Below are 12,205 nucleotides of genomic sequence, written 5' to 3'. Positions count from 1 at the left end.
ACATATATTATTTTTGACTGTTTTGTTTAAAATATCAAATATTTTGTGAAGACAACAAAATTATATATTTTTTTACTCATACTTATATATGTTTGCAGCAAAGTATTTGTATCGGAGTGTACCCGAAAATGGTGGCTAATTGACCGATATTTCACTATGTGAAAAAATGTTATTAAAACGGGAAAAACTATTGTCTACTACCTACTCTACTATATAGTCTATAATATACGTACGTTTTACTTATCTAAAACAGACATACTATAAACCGTTCGCAATTCGTTGGAAAAACATTTTTTTTTTTTTTTTTTTTTAACATAAGATGATGTTATCTAAGCAAATATAATATCTAAATAATTTTTAGTAAAACAAATAGGTAATATGTTTAGTTTACTTTTCAAACTTACACTAATACAATAATTAAATTTCTATCGTATAAATATTCAACTATTTAACATTATTACCTAACCTTTGTATCCAAAACACCATAATACCCCATAAGAATTTAAAATAATATATTAATTTGTAAATACTCTATACGATATTGTCCATAATGCCATATAATAGCTGAAGTATTATGATTATGTTTATTAGATGTCTAGTGAGTAGTGTAGGCAGGGCCTGATTTAATAAAATTAGGGCCAAGTGCACAATTTTTTTGGGGGCCCTAAGTCAAAAAAATGTTCTAGAAAAATTATGCATAGAGAGGGGGGGAATGTTAATAATAAAAAAAAAAGTATTTATATGTTATAAATGTTAAATACCAAAATACTTATCTCAAAACTCATAAAATATTTGTACATTATTTCATGTACTATAAATACAATTTAGTTACTTTGTCTAGTAAATTAAGGACAATGAAAAGACAATACTAATTAAATAACATAACAAAATTATACTATATTAAAATATTAAAAATACTTAAGGATTTTATTATATAAATTTAAATTAAAATAAATTAATTTCAGTCTTCCATAAAATTATAAAAATAGAAAATAACTTATTAATTTAATAATTTATTCTATATAATTAAAATTAAATAAAAAATGACCAATTTCTATTTACATTTTATCATAAAAGAGTTTAAATTAGTTATTAGGTATTTTTGATATTCAAACAATTTTGTATTATTATTATAATTTTAATATTTTGTGATGGTAACTATTATTAACACTGGGGTATGGAATGACAAAAATAACCAAAATTCAACTGACAATTTAATGATAAGAATATACTAAAGTCTGAACATTGACAGTTGGTATTACATTATAGAAAATAAATTTTTGTGGAATTAATTCAAAAAAAATAATTTTCTACAACTTACAGAGTCCGGGGACCTCCAGAAATTGGGGGCCAAGTACAAGTGCTCCATCTGCACTTGCATAAATCAGGGTCTGAGTGTAGATACTTCATTATTTAATAGGTCAACTGTTTACTGTTATATATTGTTATATTACTTAAATTTGAATTCAATAATATAAAATATAAATCATTATATATGAAAAACGAAACTATAAGTTGAGAATTTGAGACGAACTGTCATATATATATTTTCAGGGATATTTTATTATATATTTGCATATCGTTATTAATATTAATATATAAATATGGTAGATAAATTAAACTAATTTTTACCAAAAACAAATCATAGCCATTATAATCTCATTTCATATTATTATTAAAGCTTATATTATCTTATAAATCAATACCGACGTAAGTATACTAGCTGTTGTACACCGTCATGATTAAGTTCGTCATATAAATAGTTTAAAATAATAAAATTAATCTAAATATTTGGAACTTGGTATTGGTATAGACGTATAGTGTAATGAGTAAAGAATAAATAATAATAATAATAGGTAGGAACTAGGAAGTAGTATAACTTTCAGTAAATATAATATTTTTTGAATTACAAAAAAATAATATTTCGTAGATGTGAACATTAAAATTGTTTTTAACTAAAATACAATTTGTATTTTTTTAAGATTTGAATAAATTTTGTAAAAGTTTGAAATTTAAACGCTTAAAAAAAATGTCATCACCCACTATGTATTTTCGAAATATTTTAATTGAGGTATAAACATGCAACTTATGAGGAATCATCCATGTACTTATTCATTTTTTAAGTCTTTTTATTTAAAAACAAAAATGCTATTTTACGCAGAAATAAAAAAATCTTTACGACGTTGTTAGTAAATAGAAATTAAAAACTATTGTAAATATATACAGACATGGCTCATAGACTTATTTATAAGTGTTATTTGAAGTTCAATTTTCGATAAAATTCATCGAAATTACGAAAATTTGAAAAATATCTTGTAGTTAAAATTTGTTTAATATATTCAATTTTTATAGCTTAGTCATGAACATTTAATACATAAGGTTCCTTAAAACAGTTTTTATAAAAACTCAGCAATTTTTAAAATATAGAAGCAGAGCTTTTTTTATAGTTATTTGAAGTTAAAATATTAACGAAATCGGATACAAAGAATTACGGTTTTAATTTTTTTTTATTGTAATTCATAGATATTATTCGTGTGTAGGTAATTTAAACGTTTAAAATATATGTATATTAATATTTTGTTATACACAATACAATTTTTAAAAATCCATGATATAAATATACACCACTATAATAATAATTGATAATAAAATAAATGCGATATGTTTACGGTATTTTTAAATAATAAGAAATCAAAAAAATTAATTGATTCAACCTACCATAAATACCTACATAATACGATGTACTAAGTTATATAGATTAATATTTGATGGATGTTTCAGTTTGCCCCCAAAAATGTGATAATATTTTCCTCCGCACTGTCCTTAAAAAAAAAATCCAAAACAAATCTTGATAACTTTCTATAATTTTTAACAAAATAAGAAACTGTCATCTGCTTATCAATTTAAATAGGTATACGTATACCTATTGTTTTCTCACCAAGAATATTGCTCAATAAACTTGCACGTATTAGTAAACACCAAACATGAAATAAATTAAATTGAAAAAAAATTGTAATCAAATAGGCGTATAGCAAAATATTAATATTATTTTTTATAAATATATACAATATAATAAATTAATAAATGTCTATTCGTCTATGCTTATATTCAACAATACAGGTAGTGTAGATCTCTTAAGGGTTCCGCGAAACTTAAGTGTTTTTTTTTCGAAATATTCAAAAAAAATATTTTAAAAATCTATTACTTATTTATAAAATATTAATATGTTTCAATTTTACATTTGGTTAATTACAGTATGAAATGTACGTTAAATAATAGTACTTACATATTTTTATTAATAAAAGTCAAATATTATATTACTTTTGAAATTTTGAATGCTATGCTTATGATACCCCCTAAATAAATAATTATATTACATTTTGCTGTATTTAGTATATTTGATACATTATCATTGTTGCCGTTTATTGTCATGTTTAGCAGTATCCTCCTTTTTTAAAGATAATTTTAATAGGGGTTTCGCATAAATAGTCATTATTGTTTGGTGGTGTTACGTGATTTCAAAAAGTTTAAGAAACACTGGTGTAGATCACATATCATAATGTTGTATGGATATCGTCGGTATTGACATGATACCTCTTACCTAGTATAATTCAACGTTTTTATTTTTATTAATTTAATGCATCGTGATCAATACAGACGCAGCGACCGCGCGACGCCAATGTTGTGCGCTGCCACTGACGACGTCCGGACAAATCGGAGTCATCGGGGACCGGTTCGCGTTCATACAGTTTCGTCGTCGTACTCTGTACGCAAACCTGTTGAGTGTAGTTCACTGTTGTAGTCGAAGCGCGGCCGTCCCGCGATTACGTTCTTATTGTACTCTGGTAGTAGATAATATAAATTATATTACAATATTTATTTTTTTTTCATTTCGAATAAGTGACTGTTAACAATTTTCGAGATTGATAACAGCAGCTGTGCGAGTGCGCGTATGAGTGTGTGTGTGTGTGCCATTGTACTGTTATTCTTATTCTTATTATTATTATTATTATTATCATCGCCGCCGTCGCCGCCGTCGTCGACCGTCGTAAGTGGCTCGCACGGAAACGACACGGACGCGCTACGCCGTTCGACGACAATTATAACTACATCATCTCAAATCCGTCTTTGAAAAACCGTCATTCCTCCGTGCTGCTGGTGCCTGGATACACGCGCGAGACCCCTGTCGCCTTCCAACGACGGTACAGATAACACAACCAGCAATTCGGTTTAGTTTTCAAAACACTATGATGCAGGTGGACAAGTATGAATTTTGATGCCGAAACCTCGGTGAGTTTGACACGAACTTCTTTTCAAAACTAAAATACTATTCGGCGTCATTAACACTGCATTTGTACTCTGCAATACTGCAGGAACCTCGGTTGAGGACGCTCTAAGAGGGCCATTCGAAAGTGGGACGTCCCAATTTTAATTTATTCAATCGGGTCACTGATGATTTGGCAGGAACCAATTTTCGTGAAAGAAAGCCGGGTGAATTGAGCATATATACATAACATGCAAGGGTATACTCTGTTCTTTGTCTGGGGCCTATGATAATTGTCAAATGAATGCTGTGCGCTATGCTTATATTAAACGGTGGGGAAAATAAATAATTATATTTTGAACTTTGAATTGTTAAACCAAATTACAGATTTTGGGATATACGAGTATATGACTATTCTAAGAAAATAAAAATCGTAGAATCCCTTTTTTTTATCAATCAATAAACCTACAAGTAATATTACTGTATTGTAACGGGTCTTAGTTATTTTATTTTTAATAATTCTTGTTGATTTTTAACATTCAGCAAATATGTTTTTCTTGTTAAACCTTCTGTCAAAAAAATTGACAGCCCCAAATAAATATCTGGCAATTCTTTCAATGTTCCTTGTCGCTGTAATTGATCAACTGTTTGACCCATTTCATATTCTATTCTCTTTGTCAAATTACTTTCTTAACTAACCAATTATTCATCTAATGCACATTACCAATATTAAATCTCTTTCTCTCTTTAATTAATAAGCCTATAGTTTCCTTTAATCATTAATTTTATACTGTACATAACATGATATAGTAGTGGGTTCATATCCCGTATTCTAAAATATAATATTTATATTATGATTTGCAGCAGCCAACATGGAAATTATGGGGTGAAGAAAGAGAAGAGGGTGCTGTTTATACAATTTATTTAAAAAAAGTGCGTTATCAAAATCCTACAAAAACTCTTCTGTTGGTACGTTATTTTTTCAATCAGTAATTTGTTTTTAATTTATATTTGTTGATTTATAATATTTAAAGAAATTAATTATCTTGAATTTACTACAGGAATCTGATGATGAACGATCACATTTAGAATGGGAAACGATCAGAGTAAAGTTCATTAAAGCTGGAACAATCGAAAAATTAGTTAATAGCTTAGCATCAGATGATGGCGAATTAGAATCTACATTTGTGAATATATTTCTTGCCACCTATAGAACTTTTGCATCACCTCATCATGTTTTGTCATTATTAATTGAAAGGTATAAATATTTTTTTTTTTATAAACTAATAAATTATGAATGTTGTATAATATATTCTTGTATCATAATCTTATCTGAGGTACTTTTCTGTTATCCCAACTACCGGCCGATGCCGCGACTACCGCTGATCTAACTCTATTATCGAGACTTCTAGATTATACAGTATACATGTTGATGACCATCGTCTTCAGTTAATCTTTGCGTCAGTACTGTTAAACGATAATATTAATCGTAGCTAACTGACGTCCAAATTTATCATTTTTAGTTATAATTTAGTATTTATAATTTTGATTCTATGAAATTTACCGAATAGTGAAAAAGATACCGTTGAATTATTTCAAGATAAGGGTTTACTTCTAAGACACCATCAATGTAAAAATTGTTATAAAAAAAAAAAATTATACATCAGGAAAAATGAAGTTTCTTGGAAATGCAATATAATAATAAGACATGTCAACATAAAAGAAATATGCGTACCTATTGGTAATTGGTTTGAAAATAGTCGTTTGTTTTTTTCAATAATACCTTGTATTATTTATTGCTGCAGTGTAGAAATGACCTCAATTAAATTTTGCAGCATTTGAATATGAAATATGAATCATGGACCATGGCATTATATTAATTTTATAAATAATATAAGTAACCGATTCATGTTGGTCGAGACTGAAGAAGTAGTTGATATATAATAGAATTGAGACTCTTAGTAGTCGGGATAACAGAAAAGTACCTTAGTACGACTAGTATACTAGTATATTCCATTATTAAGTAATACATTTCATAATAATGCATGTTAACTTTTGTGTAATTCAATAATATAAGATAGCAGAAAAGTAAAATACAATATGAAGCCTCATAGTTAATAATAAGTTAAATCAAGTTGTTTAAATATAGTGTGTATATAAAGTTGAATATTTATATTCAATAAATATCTACGTCCTTATCTTTTAAAAATAATAATTTTTAAATTTGATTTGATTTTCTGATGAGCATAACTTTTTCTTTACCTTATAACACTGTTAATCAGTAACAATAATTTAATTTACTATAGTTAATAAAATAAAAACTTGAATTATTAATTTTAACAAACATAATTTAAATATACCTTATTTTAAAATTAGTATTTAAAAAAATAGTGAATTATTACTAGAAAGAAAGGTTTTATTTTTATCATCTACAATATGTGTTTGTTTTTTATTCTTCCATATAATCTACACTTTTCCTATCACCAGCTAGCTTTTTTTATTCAATGTAGTTTATTTGTTCAGAGCTGATAATCATCTGTTTAATTAATTGTGCTTTTCCTTGTCATTCGTTTTCTCTTCTAATATGATTCATTACAATGTAATTCATTGTTTTGTCTCAATATTTACCCTACTATGTGTTTATCTTTTTCTAATAGTTTCAAGTAACATTGGGTTCTTTTATTTTATTGAGTATATTGTCTTTTGTTTTTCATTTTATCTAGTTCACTCAAATCATTATTTTGTGGCAACACATCTCAAACTTTCAAGAATATTTTCAATCTGACTAGAAAATATCAATATTTTTTATTTAAAAATCAAACTTGTTGTAAATTACATTTCTTACCGACCCGATAAAACAATTATTAGTTTATTTATTTCCCTTGTTATGGCATAACTAAAATCATTGACTATGAATAGTATATAATAGTACTATTGTTTATTTACTATTTACTATTTAATAAAACTAATAAAAAGTGATGTACCTATTCGTATATTCTTTAACTATAAAATTTAATTTAGTTTTATAATATAAAAATGGCTTAGAGCATCTATTAATGCTGTCTATATCTGTAAATATGATAATGTAAATGATTGTACCTATAGTGCATGTCATTTGCAATGTGTGGATAAATTCAACAGTATAAAATAATAGATAATAAAATATATCTAATATATAAACTCCTTCCTATATTAATAAAATTGGCTTGTGGTTCCAAATGGGTAAGTGAGATGAAGATTATAGTTGACAGTAAGTAAGATATAGCACTCTCACTCCGGTCTGGTGGTTCGTGGTTTTTTTTTATGTGATAATTTTATTTTGAGTAAATCAATAATGTTTCAACTTCTGAGTAGCCATATTGTTAATGCAAGATTCTATAATTATAACATTAGATAAACTTGAGGAATGTTTTGAATTTTAAATTATTTATATTATAAGATTCAATTAAATAATTTTAGTATGGTATATTTATAAAATATAACTAGAATCAAGTTAATATTTAATATTTATTGTAAACAATAATAATAATAATAATAATAATTATAATTTTATTTTTTTAGGTATGAGTATTTAGTAAACAATAAAGAAGCCTTATCAGAATCAATGATCGATCCACATAAAAAGTAATTTTTTTATTTTAACTTTAAACACTTGTTTCTAATCCTTATTGTTCTTCTTTTAATTTGAAATTATAACATATTAGTTATGTTTATTATATTATTATTATATGTTATGGTTATGTGATAAGTAACACTATTTAAATACATTTTATAAAAATTAAAATATAATCATATTATAATATTTGTCATAATGATATTAGCAATTGTAAATACTAAACTGTATATTATTTTAGGACTGTTGTATCTGCATTACATGTGTGGTTGGATTCATATCCTGAAGACTTTCGTGATCCACCTTTACATACTTGTTTACGATGTTTACATTCCTTTACTTTTACATATTTGCCAAAAACTGAACTTCACATAAAAGCAACTTATAGACTTGAAAGATTCCTTAAAGAATGTAAACAATCAGGTATGAACTTATTTAATTTTTTTTTCAATATAAAGCTAATTATTAACAATTTCCAGATACTACAACATTTATTAGTGATGATTATGACTTAGTTATTGCTAATTCTCCACATTCTCCTTACAATTTTCCTAACATAGCAGAAAGGCATTTTGCCGAGCAGTTAACTCGAATGGACCGTGTATGTTATTTTATTTTATCACCATTATATTTTATATCAATATTTCTAACCTATATTTAATTTGTATAGGATGTTTTAAGAAGTATGGTTGCTCACCAATGTTTAGGTGCAGTTTGGTCTAAAAATAAAAGAGCAGGGTCTGCACCCACAGTCCTTGCTACAATTGATCAATTTAATGCCGTATCACTTAGAGTTATCAGTACTGTGATATTAGCAATCAATTCAGAAAGACCACATGTTATTGAAACTTGGATTGACATTGCTCAAGTATATTAATAGAAATATATAATAAGCTTATAAATAAACTTTATTATTTTTATAGGAATTAAGAGTACTTAAGAATTTTTCCTCATTAAAAGCTATTATATCTGGCTTACAATCCAATTCTGTGTTTAGATTAAAGAAAACTTGGCATTCAGTTCCTCGAGATAAGGTAATACTAATGAAGTGAACTGTATCAAATTAAATACATAAAATATTTTTAATCAAGTTATATATATATAAAAAATTCCTAGGTGGAATTGTTTCAAGAACTTGCAAGAATATTTAGTGAAGAAAATAATCAATGGGCGCAGCGAAAGTTATTAATAAGAGAAGGTACAGCAAAATTCGCTGACACATTTGGACACAATGATAGACATTTACAAAAAATTATTCAAAAGCAGCAAAGTACTATGAGTGTGAGTTACATTGTGTAAATTATATCCAATTATCTTTTTTTTCATGTGTTAATTAAATGAATGAAATATTTTTAGAAGTTAAACATTGGAACTATACCATACTTAGGGACATTTCTAACTGATTTGACCATGATTGATGCTGCAACTCCCGATCTCTTGCCTGATGGTCTAATTAATTTTGATAAAAAAAGAAAAGAGTTTGAAGTATTAGCTCAAGTATGTTTATAACTATGTATAGTATTAAATTATGTTTATTTTAATTATCTATAATTGTATTAAATGTTTATCTTAATTGTCTGGGTATTAGATTAAACTCCTTCAAGGGGCAGCAAATTCATATAACATAACTGAGGATTCAGTATTTGATCAATGGTTTCATTCCATTTTAGTTTTGGATGATAGAGAAGCGTTTAGAATTTCTTGTCAAATAGAACCATCAGATAATATAACATCATCATGTGCAAATTCAATAATAGGAACTGGAAAAAAACAAAAGTATATTAAGTATAACGTTCATAAACTTTTAAATTATTAAATTAAAATATGTATGATTGATTTTTATTCAAAGATAATTTTTCAGTTATGAGCATAAAAGAATGATTCCATTTCTAGTAATTGTAGTAGCAAAAGTTTGTATGGATTATCCGATGATGGTTTACACTCACCCAATAACTCTTTGGATAAACAGGTAAAAAAATATTATTCACTAATACTCAAACTAAACAATTTTGTTATTTGAGACATAGCAGAATACCGTGGACTTAAAAACTTGAGCTCAAATTTTTAAAAATAGTTAAATACTGAAATGTATTTATTTTAATATTTCATAAGTTATAATAGAACAGAACTAGCCTGAAACTCTTGAAATTAAAAATATAGAAATAATAGTATGCAATACCTTAACTATTTATACTACAATAAAATATCCTAATATCAAATTAAAAATACGACTTATCGGTAGAAAATTTAGTCTATTAAAAAAAAAATTATTTACTATTTTTAAATTGCTAATATGAATATTTATTTAGTTTTGATTATATTTAGCTATTAACTTTATTATTTTAAAATCTTGGACTATAGTATTTGCTTAGTATTTTGAGTATAATTAATAAATGTAATTTACTCAAGTTCTTATCTATATTCAATTTTTTTTTTTTAATAAATAATAAATGAGATTGTGTCCTATTAAATTTAAATTTAGGGTAAAAAAGTAGACTAAAAGTTACTACATAATTAGGATCTTTTTTTACAACCTATTTAATTTATATTGTTGCTTGCAAAAGTAATATTTAATCAACATTTTGTGATATTTTATAACCTTTTTTTAAACATAACAAGTTCATTACTACAACTAATATTTTTTATACAAAATTTACTTTTTTTGAGTTGCAGGATTCTTTACTCGATCTATCTTCTTCATCAAGTAGTTATTCATTGCAATCTTTCGACATGTCACTAAATGGAAGCAATAATACTAACATTATAGTTAAAAATAGTGTTAATAATTCAACATTTAATACTTCGTCGGATTTTTATATTATTCGGATTACAGTTGATGCAGATAATGTTGAGACTGACGGTATGTAAAATTATTAAATTCATTTTTATTTAAGAGGACGTCACACCCGCATAATATGTTATCTCCGTCTTACAAGTATGTAACATCAAATTTACGCTCAGCAGATAACGTTTTGCTACGCGAGTTTAAAATTAGAGTGAATTGACCTATTATGAAACTTGATGATAAGAACATTATCTGTGTTTGTATGTTGGTTTTTTATGATAGTTTAATTTTTTAGCAAGTAATGCGTACATAATATAGCGTAAATTAAAAATGCTCATAACTCACTTGAAAACTGAATAATTGTAAAAAGCCAATATTTAAATATAGATAATGTTCTTGCCATCAAGTTTTATAATAGGTAAATTCATTCTAATTTTTAAACTAACGGAGCTAAACATGATCTACTGAGCGTAAATTTACTATGTTACGCACTTAATTAATGTAAGACGGATATAACTCATGCGGGTGTTTTGTACTCTTAATTCTGCAATATTAAGTATAATTATATATATTATTTTATTATATTATATTATTATTATTTCATAGTTTAAAATATTTATATACTTGAGCTCAAAACATTTAAAACCAAGTTTGCTTTTAAAATATGATCCAAATCAGTCATAGAAATATTTTTCCTTCTTAAAAAAATTATTTTTTAATTTACAGAAACTTAACATTTTTAATTAATTATTTGTAACTCAAAAAACCAGAAATGGACTAATTATTTTAAACTATATATAAATATAAATTATTTATTTTAATTATTCCCAAAATTTGTTGATATAAAATAAACTATCTATATTACCTATATTTTAGGGGTTGTATTATACAAAAGCATTATGTTAAGTAACAATGAACGAACACCACAAGTTATTAGAAATGCTATGCTGAAATTTTGTATTGATGATGATCCAGAAAACTATACTCTATCTCAAGTTTTACCTGATAAAGGTTTGTATACTTATTATTTCATATGATTATTCTTAACTAAATTTATTTTTTGTTATTTATATTTCAGAAATGATTTTACCAATGACAGCCAATGTGTATTATGCAGTAAATACAGAATATGATTTAAACTTTTTGTTACGTAAAAAAACGTGGAAAAACAATACAATTCCAAAAAAATGAATAATTTCTTACAACGAACTTGTGATATGTTATTATACATAATTAAGTTTAATATTTTATGTAATCGACTGTATTGTGTATATAAAAAAAATAAGACAATCATTAAAATAAATAAAAATTCTGTGTACAAAATAATTTTTATTGGAGTATATAAAAATGGTAGTACCAGAAATCTGTGTATTTGGATTTAAATAAGTTGTATGAATTAAGCTCCTTGTAAATGCTAATTAACACAAAATGTTTTTTTAATAAACAGGGTTTCCTATCTTTTACACACACAATAATAAGTAATATTTGAAAAAATGTTGAATAATCATTTATCTAATTAAAATTGTTATTACTTACTATTTTA

General features: G+C 25.6%; 1 pseudogene; it reads left to right on the top strand.

Annotated features, from left to right (window-relative positions):
• Positions 1–3,850: 3,850 nt before the first annotated feature.
• On the top strand, positions 3,851–11,916 carry LOC113556489 (annotated as a pseudogene).
• Positions 11,917–12,205: the final 289 nt, after the last annotated feature.

This window comes from Rhopalosiphum maidis, chromosome 3 (assembly GCF_003676215.2).
Source record: "Rhopalosiphum maidis isolate BTI-1 chromosome 3, ASM367621v3, whole genome shotgun sequence".
NCBI classification, from domain to species: Eukaryota; Metazoa; Arthropoda; class Insecta; order Hemiptera; family Aphididae; genus Rhopalosiphum; species Rhopalosiphum maidis.
Note: the sequence above shows the minus strand (reverse complement) of the source record. Positions and strands in the feature narration are given on the sequence as shown.